Raw genomic sequence first — 19,869 nt, forward strand, 5'->3', positions numbered from 1 at the left:
GAGATGTGATATCTCAATGATTCTAATACCAAACCTGAGATCCTTCCTATAACATGAGATGTGATATCCAAATCCTTCCCCTTCCAAACCTGAGACCCTCCCTTTAGCGTGAGATGTGATATCCAACTCCTTCCCATTCCAATCCTGAGACCCTTCTGATAGCACGAGATGTGATGTCTCAATGCCTCTAATACCAAACCTGAGATCCTACCTCTAACATGAAATGTGATATCCAACTCCTTCCCCTTCCAAACCTGAGAGCCGTCCTATAGCATGAGATGTGATATCCAACTCCTTCCCATTCCAATCCTGAGACTCTTCCTATAGCATGAGATGTGATATCTCAATGCTTCTACCAAACCTGAGACCCTTCCTATAGCATGAGATGTGATATCCGACTCCTTCCCATTCCAATCCTCAGACACTTCCTATAGCATGAGATGTGATATCTCAATGCTTCTAATACCAAACCTGAGACCCTTCCTATGGCATGAGTTTTGATATCCAACTCCTTCCCAATCCAATCCTGAGACCCTTCCTATAGCATGAGATATGATATCCAACTCCTTCCCATTCCAATCCTGAAACCATTCCTATACCATGAGATGTGATATCTTAATGCTTCTAATACCAAACGTGAGACCCGTCCTATAACATGAGATGTGATATCCAAATCCTTCCCCTTCCAAACCTGAGACCCTTCCTTTAGCATGAGATGTGATATCCAGCTCCTTCTCATTCCAATCCTGAGACCCTTCCGATAGCATGAGATGTGATATCTCAATGCTTCTAATATCAAAACTGAGACCCTCCCTATAGCATGAGATGTGATATCTAAGTCCTTCCCATTCCAATCCTGAGACCCTTCGGATAGCAGAGATGTGATATCTCAATGCTTATACCAAACCTGAGACCCTTCCTATGGCATGAGATGTGATATCCAACTCCTTCCCATTCCAATCCTGAGACCCTTCCTATAGCATGAGATGTGATATCTCAATGCTTCTACCAAACCCGAGACCCTTCCTTTAGCATGAGATGTGATATCCAAATCCTTCCCCTTCCAAACCTGAGACCCTTCCTTTAGCATGAGATGTGATATCCAGCTCCTTCTCATTCCAATCCTGAGACCCTTCCGATAGCATGAGATGTGATATCTCAATGCTTCTAATATCAAAACTGAGACCCTCCCTATAGCATGAGATGTGATATCTAAGTCCTTCCCATTCCAATCCTGAGACCCTTCGGATAGCAGAGATGTGATATCTCAATGCTTATACCAAACCTGAGACCCTTCCTATGGCATGAGATGTGATATCCAACTCCTTCCCATTCCAATCCTGAGACCCTTCCTATAGCATGAGATGTGATATCTCAATGCTTCTACCAAACCTGAGACCCTTCCTATGGCATGAGATTTGATATCAAACTCCTTCCCAATCCAATCCTGAGACCCTTCCTATAGCGTGAGATATGATATCCAACTCCTTCCCATTCCAATCCTGAAACCCTTCCTACACCATGAGATGTGATATCTTAATGCTTCTAATACCAAACCTGAGACCTGTCCTATAACATGAGATGTGATATCTAAGTCCTTCCCATTCCAATCCTGAGACCCTTCGGATAGCAGAGATGTGATACCTCAATGCTTATACCAAACCTGAGACCCTTCCTATGGCATGAGATGTGATATCCAACTCCTTCCCATTCCAATCCTGAGACCCCTCCTATAGCATGCGATGGGATATCCAGCTCCTTCTCATTCCAATCCTGAGACCCTTCCGATAGCATGAGATGTGATATCTCAATGCTTCTAATATCAAAACTGAGACCCTCCCTATAGCATGAGATGTGATATCTAAGTCCTTCCCATTCCAATCCTGAGACCCTTCGGATAGCAGAGATGTGATACCTCAATGCTTATACCAAACCTGAGACCCTTCCCATGGCATGAGATGTGATATCCAACTCCTTCCCATTCCAATCCTGAGACCCCTCCTATAGCATGAGATGGGATATCTCAATGCTTCTACCAAACCTGACACCCTTCCTTTAGCATGAGATGTGATATCCAACTCCTTCCCATTCCAATGCTGAGACCCTTACTATAGCATGAGATGTGATATCTCAATGCTTCTAATACCAAACCTGAGATCCTTCCTATAACATGAGATGTGATATCCAAATCCTTCCCCTTCCAAACCTGAGAGCCTCCCTTTAGCATGAGATGTGATATCCAACTCCTTCCCATTCCAATCCTGAAACCCTTCTGATAGCATGAGATGTGATGTCTCAATGCTTCTAATACCAAACCTGAGATCCTTCCGATAGCATGAGATGTGATATCTCAATGATTCTAATACCAAACCTGAGATCCTTCCTATAACATGAGATGTGATATCCAAATCCTTCCCCTTCCAAACCTGAGACCCTCCCTTTAGCGTGAGATGTGATATCCAACTCCTTCCCATTCCAATCCTGAGACCCTTCTGATAGCACGAGATGTGATGTCTCAATGCCTCTAATACCAAACCTGAGATCCTACCTCTAACATGAAATGTGATATCCAACTCCTTCCCCTTCCAAACCTGAGAGCCGTCCTATAGCATGAGATGTGATATCCAACTCCTTCCCATTCCAATCCTGAGACTCTTCCTATAGCATGAGATGTGATATCTCAATGCTTCTACCAAACCTGAGACCCTTCCTATAGCATGAGATGTGATATCCGACTCCTTCCCATTCCAATCCTCAGACACTTCCTATAGCATGAGATGTGATATCTCAATGCTTCTAATACCAAACCTGAGACCCTTCCTATGGCATGAGTTTTGATATCCAACTCCTTCCCAATCCAATCCTGAGACCCTTCCTATAGCATGAGATATGATATCCAACTCCTTCCCATTCCAATCCTGAAACCATTCCTATACCATGAGATGTGATATCTTAATGCTTCTAATACCAAACGTGAGACCCGTCCTATAACATGAGATGTGATATCCAAATCCTTCCCCTTCCAAACCTGAGACCCTTCCTTTAGCATGAGATGTGATATCCAGCTCCTTCTCATTCCAATCCTGAGACCCTTCCGATAGCATGAGATGTGATATCTCAATGCTTCTAATATCAAAACTGAGACCCTCCCTATAGCATGAGATGTGATATCTAAGTCCTTCCCATTCCAATCCTGAGACCCTTCGGATAGCAGAGATGTGATATCTCAATGCTTATACCAAACCTGAGACCCTTCCTATGGCATGAGATGTGATATCCAACTCCTTCCCATTCCAATCCTGAGACCCTTCCTATAGCATGAGATGTGATATCTCAATGCTTCTACCAAACCTGAGACCCTTCCTTTAGCATGAGATGTGATATCCAACTCCTTCCCATTCCAATCCTGAGACCCTTACTATAGCATGAGATGTGATATCTCAATGCTTCTAATACCAAACCTGAGATCCTTCCTATAACATGAGATGTGATATCCAAATCCTTCCCCTTCCAAACCTGAGACCCTCCCTTTAGCATGAGATGTGATATCCAACTCCTTCCCATTCCAATCCTGAGACCCTTCTGATAGCATGAGATGTGATATCTCAATGCTTCTAATACCAAACCTGAGATCCTTCCGATAGCATGAGATGTGATATCTCAATGCTTCTAATACCAAACCTGAGATCCTTCCTATAATATGAGATGTGATATCCAAATCCTTCCCCTTCCAAACCAGAGACCCTCCCTTCAGTGTGAGATGTGATATCCAACTCCTTCCCATTCCAATCCTTAGACCCTTCTGATAGCATGAGATGTGATGTCTCAATGCCTCTAATACCAAACCTGAGATCCTACATCTAACATGAAATGTGATATCCAACTCCTTCCCCTTCCAAACCTGAGAGCCTTCCTATAACATGAGATGTGATATCGAAGTCCTTCCCATTCCAATCCTGAGACCCTTCCTATAACATGAGATGTGATATCCCACTCCTTCCCATTCCAACCTGAGACCCTTCCTATAGCATGAGATGGGATATCCAACTACTTCCAAATCCAATCCTGAGACCCTTCCTATAGCATGAGATGTGATATCCAACTCCTTCCCATTCCAATCCTCAGACACTTCCTATAGCATGAGATGTGATATCTCAATGCTTCTAATACCAAACCTGAGACCCTTCCTATGGCATGAGATTTGATATCAAACTCCTTCCCATTCCAATCCTGAGACCCTTCCTATAGCATGAGATATGATATCCAACTCCTTCCCATTCCAATCCTGAAACCCTTCCTATACCATAAGATGTGATATCTTAATGCTTCTAATACGAAACCTGAGACCCGTCCTATAACATGAGATGTGATATCCAAATCCTTCCCCTTCCAAACCTGAGACCCTTCCTTTAGCATGAGATGTGATATCCAGCTCCTTCCCATTCCAATCCTGAGACCCTTCCGATAGCAGAGATGCGATATCTCAATGCTTATACCAAACCTGAGACCCTTCCTATGGCATGAGATGTGATATCCAACTCCTTCCCATTTCAATCCTGAGACCCTTCCTATAGCATGAGATGTGATATCTCAATGCTTCTAATACCAAACCTGAGACCCTTCCTATAGCATGAGATGGGAAATGTGATATCCAAAACCTTCCCCTTCCAAACCTGAGAGCCTTCCTATAGCATGAGATGTGATATTGAAGTATTTCCCATTTCAATCCTGAGACCCTTCCTATAACATGAGATGTGATACCCAACACCTTCCCATTCCAACCTGAGACCCTTCCTATAGCATGAGATGGGATATCCAACTACTTCCAAATCCAATCCTGATACCCTTCCGTTAGCATGAGATGTATCTCAATGCTTCTAATACCAAACCTGAGATCCTTCCTATAACATGAGATGTGATATCCAAATCCTTCCCCTTCCAAACCTGAGACCCTCCCTTTAGCATGAGATGTGATATCCAACTCCTTCCCATTCCAATCCTGAGACCCTTCTGATAGCATGAGATGTGATGTCTCAATGCTTCTAATACCAAACCTGAGATCCTTCCGATAGCATGAGATGTGATATCTCAATGCTTCTAATACCAAACCTGAGATCCTTCCTATAACATGAGATGTGATATCCAAATCCTTCCCCTTCCAAACCTGAGACCCTCCCTTTAGCGTGAGATGTGATATCCAACTCCTTCAAATTCCAATCCTGAGACCCTTCTGATAGCATGAGATGTGATGTCTCAATGCCTCTAATACCAAACCTGAGATCCTACCTCTAACATGAAATGTGATATCCAACTCCTTCCCCTTCCAAACCTGAGAGCCGTCCTATAGCATGAGATGTGATATCCAACTCCTTCCCATTCCAATCCTGAGACTCTTCCTATAGCATGAGATGTGATATCTCAATGCTTCTACCAAACCTGAGACCCTTCCTATAGCATGAGATGTGATATCCGACTCCTTCCCATTCCAATCCTCAGACACTTCCTATAGCATGAGATGTGATATCTCAATGCTTCTAATACCAAACCTGAGACCCTTCCTATAGCATGAGATGTGATATCAAACTCCGTCCCATTCCAATCCTGCGTCCCTTCCTATAGCATGAGATTTGATATCTCAATGTTTCTACTACCAAACCTGAGACCCTTCCTATAACATGAGACGTGATATCCAACTCCTTCCCATTCCAATCCTGAGACTCTTCCTATAGCATGAGATGTGATATCTCAATGCTTCTACCAAACCTGAGACCCTTCTATAGCATGAGATGTGATATCCGACTCCTTCCCATTCCAATCCTCAGACACTTCCTATAGCATGAGATGTGATATCTCAATGCTTCTAATACCAAACCTGAGACCCTTCCTATGGCATGAGATTTGATATCAAACTCCTTCCCAATCCAATCCTGAGACCCTTCCTATAGCGTGAGATATGATATCCAACTCCTTCCCATTCCAATCCTGAAACCCTTCCTACACCATGAGATGTGATATCTTAATGCTTCTAATACCAAACCTGAGACCCGTCCTATAACATGAGATGTGATATTCAAATCCTTCCCCTTCCAAACCTGAGACCCTTCCTTTAGCATGAGATGTGATATCCAGCTCCTTCTCATTCCAATCCTGAGACCCTTCCGATAGCATGAGATGTGATATCTCAATGCTTCTAATATCAAAACTGAGACCCTCCCTATAGCAAGAGATGTGATATCTAAGTCCTTCCCATTCCAATCCTGAGACCCTTCGGATAGCAGAGATGTGATACCTCAATGCTTATACCAAACCTGAGACCCTTCCTATGGCATGAGATGTGATATCCAACTCCTTCCCATTCCAATCCTGAGACCCCTCCTATAGCATGAGATGGGATATCTCAATGCTTCTACCAAACCAGACACCCTTCCTTTAGCATGAGATGTGATATCCAACTCCTTCCCATTCCAATGCTGAGACCCTTACTATAGCATGAGATGTGATATCTCAATGCTTCTAATACCAAACCTGAGATCCTTCCTATAACATGAGATGTGATATCCAAATCCTTCCCCTTCCAAACCTGAGACCCTCCCTTTAGCCTGAGATGTGATATCCAACTCCTTCCCATTCCAATCCTGAAACCCTTCTGATAGCATGAGATGTGATGTCTCAATGCTTCTAATACCAAACCTGAGATCCTTCCGATAGCATGAGATGTGATATCTCAATGCTTCTAATACCAAACCTGAGATCCTTCCTATAACATGAGATGTGATATCCAAATCCTTCCCCTTCCAAACCTGAGACCCTCCCTTTAGCGTGAGATGTGATATCCAACTCCTTCCCATTCCAATCCTGAGACCCTTCTGATAGCACGAGATGTGATGTCTCAATGCCTCTAATACCAAACCTGAGATCCTACCTCTAACATGAAATGTGATATCCAACTCCTTCCCCTTCCAAACCTGAGAGCCGTCCTATAGCATGAGATGTGATATCCAACTCCTTCCCATTCCAATCCTGAGACTCTTCCTATAGCATGAGATGTGATATCTCAATGCTTCTACCAAACCTGAGACCCTTCCTATAGCATGAGATGTGATATCCGACTCCTTCCCATTCCAATCCTCAGACACTTCCTATAGCATGAGATGTGATATCTCAATGCTTCTAATACCAAACCTGAGACCCTTACTATGGCATGAGATTTGATATCCAACTCCTTCCCAATCCAATCCTGAGACCCTTCCTATAGCATGAGATATGATATCCAACTCCTTCCCATTCCAATCCTGAAACCATTCCTATACCATGAGATGTGATATCTTAATGCTTCTAATACCAAACGTGAGACCCGTCCTATAACATGAGATGTGATATCCAAATCCTTCCCCTTCCAAACCTGAGACCCTTCCTTTAGCATGAGATGTGATATCCAGCTCCTTCTCATTTCAATCCTGACACCCTTCCGATAGCATGAGATGTGATATCTCAATGCTTCTAATATCAAAACTGAGACCCTCCCTATAGCATGAGATGTGATATCTAAGTCCTTCCCATTCCAATCCTGAGACCCTTCGGATAGCAGAGATGTGATATCTCAATGCTTATACCAAACCTGAGACCCTTCCTATGGCATGAGATGTGATATCCAACTCCTTCCCATTCCAATCCTGAGACCCTTCCTATAGCATGAGATGTGATATCTCAATGCTTCTACCAAACCTGAGACCCTTCCTTTAGCATGAGATGTGATATCCAACTCCTTCCCATTCCAATCCTGAGACCCTTACTATAGCATGAGATGTGATATCTCAATGCTTCTAATACCAAACCTGAGATCCTTCCTATAACATGAGATGTGATATCCAAATCCTTCCCCTTCCAAACCTGAGACCCTCCCTTTAGCATGAGATGTGATATCCAACTCCTTCCCATTCCAATCCTGAGACCCTTCTGATAGCATGAGATGTGATATCTCAATGCTTCTAATACCAAACCTGAGATCCTTCCGATAGCATGAGATGTGATATCTCAATGCTTCTAATACCAAACCTGAGATCCTTCCTATAATATGAGATGTGATATCCAACTCCTTCCCCTTCCAATCCTTAGACCCTTCTGATAGCATGAGATGTGATGTCTCAATGCCTCTAATACCAAACCTGAGATCCTACATCTAACATGAAATGTGATATCCAACTCCTTCCCCTTCCAAACCTGAGAGCCTTCCTATAACATGAGATGTGATATCGAAGTCCTTCCCATTCCAATCCTGAGACCCTTCCTATAACATGAGATGTGATATCCAACTCCTTCCCATTCCAACCTGAGACCCTTCCTATAGCATGAGATGGGATATCCAACTACTTCCAAATCCAATCCTGAGACCCTTCCTATAGCATGAGATGTGATATCCAACTCCTTCCCATTCCAATCCTCAGACACTTCCTATAGCATGAGATGTGATATCTCAATGCTTCTAATACCAAACCTGAGACCCTTCCTATGGCATGAGATTTGATATCAAACTCCTTCCCATTCCAATCCTGAGACCCTTCCTATAGCATGAGATATGATATCCAACTCCTTCCGATTCCAATCCTGAAACCCTTCCTATACCATAAGATGTGATATCTTAATGCTTCTAATACGAAACCTGAGACCCGTCCTATAACATGAGATGTGATATCCAAATCCTTCCCCTTCCAAACCTGAGACCCTTCCTTTAGCATGAGATGTGATATCCAGCTCCTTCCCATTCCAATCCTGAGACCCTTCCGATAGCAGAGATACGATATCTCAATGCTTATACCAAACCTGAGACCCTTCCTATGGCATGAGATGTGATATCTCAATGCTTCTAATACCAAACCTGAGACCCTTCCTATAGCATGAGATGGGAAATGTGATATCCAAAACCTTCCCCTTCCAAACCTGAGAGCCTTCCTATAGCATGAGATGTGATATTGAAGTATTTCCCATTTCAATCCTGAGACCCTTCCTATATCATGAGATGTGATACCCAACACCTTCCCATTCCAACCTGAGACCCTTCCTATAGCATGAGATGGGATATCCAACTACTTCCAAATCCAATCCTGATACCCTTCCGTTAGCATGAGATGTATCTCAATGCTTCTAATACCAAACCTGAGATCCTTCCTATAACATGAGATGTGATATCCAAATCCTTCCCCTTCCAAACCTGAGACCCTCCCTTTAGCATGAGATGTGATATCCAACTCCTTCCCATTCCAATCCTGAGACCCTTCTGATAGCATGAGATGTGATGTCTCAATGCTTCTAATACCAAACCTGAGATCCTTCCGATAGCATGAGATGTGATATCTCAATGCTTCTAATACCAAACCTGAGATCCTTCGTATAACATGAGATGTGATATCCAAATCCTTCCCCTTCCAAACCTGAGACCCTCCCTTTAGCGTGAGATGTGATATCCAACTCCTTCAAATTCCAATCCTGAGACCCTTCTGATAGCATGAGATGTGATGTCTCAATGCCTCTAATACCAAACCTGAGATCCTACCTCTAACATGAAATGTGATATCCAACTCCTTCCCCTTCCAAACCTGAGAGCCGTCCTATAGCATGAGATGTGATATCCAACTCCTTCCCATTCCAATCCTGAGACTCTTCCTATAGCATGAGATGTGATATCTCAATGCTTCTACCAAACCTGAGACCCTTCCTATAGCATGAGATGTGATATCCGACTCCTTCCCATTCCAATCCTCAGACACTTCCTATAGCATGAGATGTGATATCTCAATGCTTCTAATACCAAACCTGAGACCCTTCCTATAGCATGAGATGTGATATCAAACTCCGTCCCATTCCAATCCTGCGTCCCTTCCTATAGCATGAGATTTGATATCTCAATGTTTCTACTACCAAACCTGAGACCCTTCCTATAACATGAGACGTGATATCCAACTCCTTCCCATTCCAATCCTGAGACTCTTCCTATAGCATGAGATGTGATATCTCAATGCTTCTACCAAACCTGAGACCCTTCTATAGCATGAGATGTGATATCCGACTCCTTCCCATTCCAATCCTCAGACACTTCCTATAGCATGAGATGTGATATCTCAATGCTTCTAATACCAAACCTGAGACCCTTCCTATGGCATGAGATTTGATATCAAACTCCTTCCCAATCCAATCCTGAGACCCTTCCTATAGCGTGAGATATGATATCCAACTCCTTCCCATTCCAATCCTGAAACCCTTCCTACACCATGAGATGTGATATCTTAATGCTTCTAATACCAAACCTGAGACCCATCCTATAACATGAGATGTGATATCCAAATCCTCCCCCTTCCAAACCTGAGACCCTTCCTTTAGCATGAGATGTGATATCCAGCTCCTTCTCATTCCAATCCTGAGACCCTTCCGATAGCATGAGATGTGATATCTCAATGCTTCTAATATCAAAACTGAGACCCTCCCTATAGCATGAGATGTGATATCTAAGTCCTTCCCATTCCAATCCTGAGACCCTTCGGATAGCAGAGATGTGATATCTCAATGCTTATACCAAACCTGAGACCCTTCCTATGGCATGATATGTGATATCCAACTCCTTCCAAATCCAATCCTGATACCCTTCCGTTAGCATGAGATGTATCTCAATGCTTCTAATACCAAACCTGAGATCCTTCCTATAACATGAGATGTGATATCCAAATCCTTCCCCTTCCAAACCTGAGACCCTCCCTTTAGCATGAGATGTGATATCCAACTCCTTCCCATTCCAATCCTGAGACCCTTCTGATAGCATGAGATGTGATGTCTCAATGCTTCTAATACCAAACCTGAGATCCTTCCGATAGCATGAGATGTGATATCTCAATGCTTCTAATACCAAACCTGAGATCCTTCGTATAACATGAGATGTGATATCCAAATCCTTCCCCTTCCAAACCTGAGACCCTCCCTTTAGCGTGAGATGTGATATCCAACTCCTTCAAATTCCAATCCTGAGACCCTTCTGATAGCATGAGATGTGATGTCTCAATGCCTCTAATACCAAACCTGAGATCCTACCTCTAACATGAAATGTGATATCCAACTCCTTCCCCTTCCAAACCTGAGAGCCGTCCTATAGCATGAGATGTGATATCCAACTCCTTCCCATTCCAATCCTGAGACTCTTCCTATAGCATGAGATGTGATATCTCAATGCTTCTACCAAACCTGAGACCCTTCCTATAGCATGAGATGTGATATCCGACTCCTTCCCATTCCAATCCTCAGACACTTCCTATAGCATGAGATGTGATATCTCAATGCTTCTAATACCAAACCTGAGACCCTTCCTATAGCATGAGATGTGATATCAAACTCCGTCCCATTCCAATCCTGCGTCCCTTCCTATAGCATGAGATTTGATATCTCAATGTTTCTACTACCAAACCTGAGACCCTTCCTATAACATGAGACGTGATATCCAACTCCTTCCCATTCCAATCCTGAGACTCTTCCTATAGCATGAGATGTGATATCTCAATGCTTCTACCAAACCTGAGACCCTTCTATAGCATGAGATGTGATATCCGACTCCTTCCCATTCCAATCCTCAGACACTTCCTATAGCATGAGATGTGATATCTCAATGCTTCTAATACCAAACCTGAGACCCTTCCTATGGCATGAGATTTGATATCAAACTCCTTCCCAATCCAATCCTGAGACCCTTCCTATAGCGTGAGATATGATATCCAACTCCTTCCCATTCCAATCCTGAAACCCTTCCTACACCATGAGATGTGATATCTTAATGCTTCTAATACCAAACCTGAGACCCATCCTATAACATGAGATGTGATATCCAAATCCTCCCCCTTCCAAACCTGAGACCCTTCCTTTAGCATGAGATGTGATATCCAGCTCCTTCTCATTCCAATCCTGAGACCCTTCCGATAGCATGAGATGTGATATCTCAATGCTTCTAATATCAAAACTGAGACCCTCCCTATAGCATGAGATGTGATATCTAAGTCCTTCCCATTCCAATCCTGAGACCCTTCGGATAGCAGAGATGTGATATCTCAATGCTTATACCAAACCTGAGACCCTTCCTATGGCATGATATGTGATATCCAACTCCTTCCAAATCCAATCCTGATACCCTTCCGTTAGCATGAGATGTATCTCAATGCTTCTAATACCAAACCTGAGATCCTTCCTATAACATGAGATGTGATATCCAAATCCTTCCCCTTCCAAACCTGAGACCCTCCCTTTAGCATGAGATGTGATATCCAACTCCTTCCCATTCCAATCCTGAGACCCTTCTGATAGCATGAGATGTGATGTCTCAATGCTTCTAATACCAAACCTGAGATCCTTCCGATAGCATGAGATGTGATATCTCAATGCTTCTAATACCAAACCTGAGATCCTTCGTATAACATGAGATGTGATATCCAAATCCTTCCCCTTCCAAACCTGAGACCCTCCCTTTAGCGTGAGATGTGATATCCAACTCCTTCAAATTCCAATCCTGAGACCCTTCTGATAGCATGAGATGTGATGTCTCAATGCCTCTAATACCAAACCTGAGATCCTACCTCTAACATGAAATGTGATATCCAACTCCTTCCCCTTCCAAACCTGAGAGCCGTCCTATAGCATGAGATGTGATATCCAACTCCTTCCCATTCCAATCCTGAGACTCTTCCTATAGCATGAGATGTGATATCTCAATGCTTCTACCAAACCTGAGACCCTTCCTATAGCATGAGATGTGATATCCGACTCCTTCCCATTCCAATCCTCAGACACTTCCTATAGCATGAGATGTGATATCTCAATGCTTCTAATACCAAACCTGAGACCCTTCCTATAGCATGAGATGTGATATCAAACTCCGTCCCATTCCAATCCTGCGTCCCTTCCTATAGCATGAGATTTGATATCTCAATGTTTCTACTACCAAACCTGAGACCCTTCCTATAACATGAGACGTGATATCCAACTCCTTCCCATTCCAATCCTGAGACTCTTCCTATAGCATGAGATGTGATATCTCAATGCTTCTACCAAACCTGAGACCCTTCTATAGCATGAGATGTGATATCCGACTCCTTCCCATTCCAATCCTCAGACACTTCCTATAGCATGAGATGTGATATCTCAATGCTTCTAATACCAAACCTGAGACCCTTCCTATGGCATGAGATTTGATATCAAACTCCTTCCCAATCCAATCCTGAGACCCTTCCTATAGCGTGAGATATGATATCCAACTCCTTCCCATTCCAATCCTGAAACCCTTCCTACACCATGAGATGTGATATCTTAATGCTTCTAATACCAAACCTGAGACCCATCCTATAACATGAGATGTGATATCCAAATCCTTCCCCTTCCAAACCTGAGACCCTTCCTTTAGCATGAGATGTGATATCCAGCTCCTTCTCATTCCAATCCTGAGACCCTTCCGATAGCATGAGATCTGATATCTCAATGCTTCTAATATCAAAACTGAGACCCTCCCTATAGCATGAGATGTGATATCTAAGTCCTTCCCATTCCAATCCTGAGACCCTTCGGATAGCAGAGATGTGATATCTCAATGCTTATACCAAACCTGAGACCCTTCCTATGGCATGATATGTGATATCCAACTCCTTCCCATTCCAATCCTGAGACCCTTCCTATAGCATGAGATGTGATATCTCAATGCTTCTACCAAACCTGAGACCCTTCCTTTAGCATGAGATGTGATATCCAACTCCTTCCCATTCCAATCCTGAGACCCTTACTATAGCATGAGATGTGATATCTCAATGCTTCTAATACCAAACCTGAGATCCTTCCTATAACATGAGATGTGATATCCAAATCCTTCTGTCATGCCGCGGCAGGGTTGGCGGAAGTGGAATCGCTGGCGGTTCTGTCCGCCGTAGCATTCCGCTACTCGTCATCCGTTTTACCGCTCTAGTTGTTGCACGCGTCCTTGACCCGGAAGTATTTAAGTCCTCACTTCCGGGTCGCATACGCGTTGCAACGTTTCCGGGTTCCTTCCTGTGTTGCTGCCGCTCCATCTCCCGGTGAATTATTCGTGACTTCTTCTTATACTTTGCCAGCCTTCCCTCGCAGTTAATTCTCCACCCTGCCCAGTGCGTGGTCTCGTCCTCGTCCTGCCTCTTTTTTCTCCCTCTTTTCCTTCCTTTCCTTCTTGCCTTGTTGTTTTTTCCCCTTTAATATCCCTATATCCTATTTGAACTGTTGCCAGACCCTTTGCCTGCCTACCGGACTGCCTGTGAATATCCCTATATCCTATTTGAACTGTTGCCAGACCCTTTGCCTGCCTACCGGACTGCCTGTGAATATCCCTATATCCTATTTGAACTGTTGCCAGACCCTTTGCCTGCCTACCGGACTGCCTGTGATTTCCTTAGTATCTCCGCATTGAAACCACCTTTTGCCATATCCTGGTCTACCGTTTGGATCCGCCTATTTCCCGATTCGGTGCCTGCACATCGGATCGCGCCATCTTCAGCTACTCACCTCCTGGGATCCTCCACGTTCAGGGGTTTTTTGTGCCTTCCGGCTTTTTTCCCCCTGTGAGGCGTTCTCGGTAGGAGTGCCCCCGCTGCCCCTATCTAGTGGCACGGTGGCATCCTATCGAGGGCGTCCTTATCTTCACAAGAAAAAAGAGAAGCCTCCACAACACAAGGACAGAAGGATTAAGCAGAAAGAGGAAGGTGAGGAGTTGAGGGAAGGGGGAGAACTTGTCATCTCTTCAGAAGAAGACGACAAACGTGACAGTTTGCAACGCCAACAAGAAACTGAGATGGCTACCCCCCAACAAGTCCAGGAACTAGTAGCCGCAGTCCAAAACCTTAATATGGAGGTCCAGAATCTAAAAACCACCAACGCCGCGTTACAGTTAAGAATGAATGAACGGGAACGAACCCCTGCCGACCTACCTTCGTACCCTCTGGTTTCGGGCAAATTCGATGGATCACCAAAACGAGTCAAGGAGTTCCTAGATGCCTGCAACCTTCATTTTTCCTTCCGTCCACAGACCTTCACATCAGATCATACCAAGGTAGGATTCATGATTACCCATATGTCGGGTAATGCCCTGGCGTGGGCCACCCCTTTGGTAAATCAGTCAGATCCCGTGCTACAGAATTACAATGACTTCAAGACCCTGCTGCAACAAACATTTCTACGCACAGAAAGTGCTTTTTTAGCCTCAGAGGACCTCTTAGATGTCCGTCAGGGAAATAACGATCTCCTCTCCTACATCACTACGTTCAAACAGATAGCCGCCGAAGCTGGCTGGCAGGAACAAGCCCAATATACCATCTTCCGTCGAGGGTTGAGAGAGGATCTCAAGGACGAACTAGCCCGGATCGACCGTCCAGCCTCATTTTCAGATCTCATCACGGCCGCTCTTCGGATCGATTTCCGACTCTCGGAACGACGGTCAGAAAGAAAAAAGAACAAACTCTACAGTCTCCCTCCCTTAGAGACTCAGATACCATTCTCTCAACCACCTTCACGCCAGGGAAAGGAAGAACCGATGCAAATCGGTACTGCTCGTGCACCACTCACCCCGGAAGAACGGAAGAGACGACGGGAAGGCAACATGTGCATGTATTGTGGAGCCTCTAACCATCTGTTACGGAACTGTCCTAACGTTCCTCCGAGGCGTTCGGGAAACGAGCGCCCTCGGTGAGTATGGGGACGCACTCCCGAGGGGCTTTTTCTAGTCCTTATACATCTCTGTCTATAGCCTCGTCTGGTATGCTAGAGGATTCTAGGCTGATGGTTCTGTCAGTAACCCTTACTATAGGCAGGACCGAAGTCCCAACTCAGGCTTTATTAGACTGTGGTGCTGCAGGCAACTTCGTAGATACCTTGTGGGCTAAGCAAAAGGGTATACCTCGTCTGGCCAAACAGGAGGATCAGAAGGTTGAAGGAGTGGATGGGGAACCCCTGATTTCCGGCATGATCACCCATACCACTGAGGAATTACAATTATGTATCCAAAAACATACCGAAAGTATCTCGTTTGACATAATCCGAGCAGCCCATTTCCCTATCATACTAGGGATAGGCTGGCTACGAAAGCACAACCCTCACATTGACTGGGCGAAGAACGTACTCAGTTTTCAGTCCACCTATTGTAGATCCGAATGTCTACCGGAACCCAAGTTCGAGACTGTAGAAACTAACATTGTGTACGACTCCAGACTCATCCATTGTCTTCCACGCCATCTACAAGAATATACAGAGGTAGTAACGGAAAAAACGCCTAGTGATCTTCCTCCACACAGACCAGAAGACTGTTGTCTGGATCTAGTTCCTAATGCACTGGTACCGTTTGGTAGAATGTTCCCATTATCCCTCAGGGAAAAACAATTCCTCCGGGAATATTTAGATAACAATCTGACCAACGGACTTATAAGACCTTCAAAGTCACCAGCTGGGGCATCCCTGTTTTTTATTCCGAAGAAAGACACACAAGAACTAAGACCCTGTATCGACTACAGGGGTCTAAACAAGGTGACCATAAAAGACAGATACCCAATGCCACTTATCACCGAAATTATTCAAGCGGTTCATGGCGCCACGATCTTCACAAAGCTGGACCTTCGGAATGCATACCATCTCCTTCGGATCCACCAAGGGGACGAATGGAAAACTGCTTTTAGGACCCCTTATGGGCTGTACGAATACCAAGTGATGCCTTTTGGACTTGTTAACGCCCCCTCTGTGTTCCAGCGCTTTATGGACCGGCTTTTTTCGGACCTGTTGTGTCAGACCACGATCGTCTATCTCGATGACATACTGGTTTATTCCAGAACTCCTGAGGAACATGTGGCTCATGTCAAAGAAGTCTTCCAGAGACTAAGAGAAAATCACCTCTCAGTCAAGATAGACAAATGTATATTTTCTGCAACATCTATCCCATATTTGGGTTTCATATTGTCCAGTCGGGGTGTCTCCATGGATCCCCGCAAAGTTTCTGCCATTTTGGAATGGCCTTCACCAAAATCCGTCAAGGAGGTACAAAGGTTTTTAGGTCTGGCAAACTTTTACCGGAAATTTATATCCAACTTTTCCCACCGAATGGTACCTATCACCTCACTACTTAAGAAGAGCTCCAAACCTTTCCTTTGGTCCAGTGAAGCTGAGGATAGCTTCCACAGTCTCAAGGAAGCCTTCTGTACCGCCCCCATCCTTCTGCAGCCAGACCAAGACCGGCCTTTCATCATCGAGACAGATGCATCTTCATCAGCTATGGGGGCAGTTCTTTTGCAGGAACACCAAGGTGAGGAACATCCAGTCTCCTATTATTCCAAGACATTGAATGACAGCCAAAGGAACTACTCAGTCATAGAGCGCGAGTTATTGGCCATGAAATCAGCCTGTCTAGAGTGGCGTCATCTTCTACAAGGAGGTAAACACCCATTCTCCATCAGAACAGATCACAGAAATCTACAAGTTCTACGACAGTTTGAGTGCTACAACACAAGACAGGCCCGCTGGGCTCACTTCTTTGCCCAGTTCGATTTCAACATTACTTACATCCCAGGACCACAGAATATAGTCGCAGATGCCTTGTCTCGCAGAGGAGACTATGGGAATGAATCCGACAGGTCGCCAGATCTTATGTTCCCCTTGACGAGGAGGATAGGCGTTCTATCCGCTTTCTTAAGACAAGTGAAAGAAGCTTCAAAGGGGGGTTTTGAGTCGGAGTGTCACCCACAAGACCCCGTCTACGAAGTCAAGGAAGGCCTATACTTTGTGAAAGGAAAATTATACTTACCTACTTCGGAATTTCGGAGAATGGCGTTAAGATGGTGTCACGACTCCAAGCTGGCAGGTCATCGAGGTATTAAGGGAACATTAGAATTTCTACAGAGGCACTTTTATTGGCCAGGGATGCGCCAAGACGTGACCAGTTACGTACAATCCTGTGTGACCTGTCTTCGCAGCAAGAGTTCTCGTCTGAAACCTTTGGGCCTTCTGAGACCAATTCCGGTTCCCGATAGTCCCTGGGAAGTGGTTTCTACTGATTTCATCGTGGACTTACCTCCTTCTGAAGGAAGCACATGCATTATGGTAGTGATCGATTACTTCACAAAGATGGCTCACTTCTCCCCATTGCCAAGGGTACCAACAGCAGCAACCATGGCCGAGACTCTAATCAAAGACGTTTTTCGTCTCCATGGAATACCAAAGAAGATCATCTCCGATCGAGGTAGCCAGTACACTTCTCGTTTCTGGAGACATCTCTGCAACCGGTTGAGCATAGAGAGAGCTCTAACATCAGGTTTCCACCCTCAGTCAAATGGACAGACGGAACGTTTAAATGCCACACTAGAACAGTACCTACGGTGTTATGTGAACCTTCAACAGGACAACTGGGTTTCTCTACTACCCCTGGCTGAGTTCTCCTACAATAACTCTTTCCAGTCTACTCTCGGTTTCACCCCTTTTTTCTGTAACTATGGCTACCATCCCCGAGCTATACTACCGGTCTCTAATGTCTCAACCTCTCTGCACACAGTCGACTCCACTCTCGCCGTGTTGAGAGACGTCCACCTACAGGCTAAACACAATCTTAGCAAGGCCCAAATGAGATACAAGGTCCAGGCCGACAAACATCGCAGAGCGGGGCCTGACTGGGGAATAGGTTCTCAAGTCATGTTGTCCACAAGATATCTACCACGATGGGCACACCCTTCCAAACTCTCCCCTAAATTTCTGGGTCCATACGAAGTCACACAAGTCATCAACCCGGTGGCCTTTCGGCTAAAATTACCCAAGAGTCTTCAAAGAGTCCACCCGGTGTTTCATGCCTCACAACTCAAACCTTTTCTTGCAGACATCTGGTCTCGCAAAAAGAAGAAAACCCCCTTGCCTGCTACTTCGACCCAGGAGGTATTCGAGGTAGCCCAAATCTGTGACTCCCGGTACCGCCGGGGAAGGTTGGAATACCTTGTACGGTGGAAGGGGTATCACTGGTCGGAAAACTCTTGGGAACCAGCCTCTCAGGTACATGCTCCACTGTTGGTCCGCAAGTTCTTTCGCTCTCATCCGGGAAAACCGGGAGGGGGTCTCCATAGGAGGGGGCATACTGTCATGCCGCGGCAGGGTTGGCGGAAGTGGAATCGCTGGCGGTTCTGTCCGCCGTAGCATTCCGCTACTCGTCATCCGTTTTACCGCTCTAGTTGTTGCACGCGTCCTTGACCCGGAAGTATTTAAGTCCTCACTTCCGGGTCGCATACGCGTTGCAACGTTTCCGGGTTCCTTCCTGTGTTGCTGCCGCTCCATCTCCCGGTGAATTATTCGTGACTTCTTCTTATACTTTGCCAGCCTTCCCTCGCAGTTAATTCTCCACCCTGCCCAGTGCGTGGTCTCGTCCTCGTCCTGCCTCTTTTTTCTCCCTCTTTTCCTTCCTTTCCTTCTTGCCTTGTTGTTTTTTCCCCTTTAATATCCCTATATCCTATTTGAACTGTTGCCAGACCCTTTGCCTGCCTACCGGACTGCCTGTGAATATCCCTATATCCTATTTGAACTGTTGCCAGACCCTTTGCCTGCCTACCGGACTGCCTGTGAATATCCCTATATCCTATTTGAACTGTTGCCAGACCCTTTGCCTGCCTACCGGACTGCCTGTGATTTCCTTAGTATCTCCGCATTGAAACCACCTTTTGCCATATCCTGGTCTACCGTTTGGATCCGCCTATTTCCCGATTCGGTGCCTGCACATCGGATCGCGCCATCTTCAGCTACTCACCTCCTGGGATCCTCCACGTTCAGGGGTTTTTTGTGCCTTCCGGCTTTTTTCCCCCTGTGAGGCGTTCT

Source organism: Ambystoma mexicanum, chromosome 14 (genome assembly GCF_040938575.1).
Source record: "Ambystoma mexicanum isolate Mex_15411 chromosome 14, UKY_AmexF1_1, whole genome shotgun sequence".
Taxonomy (NCBI): Eukaryota; Metazoa; Chordata; class Amphibia; order Caudata; family Ambystomatidae; genus Ambystoma; species Ambystoma mexicanum.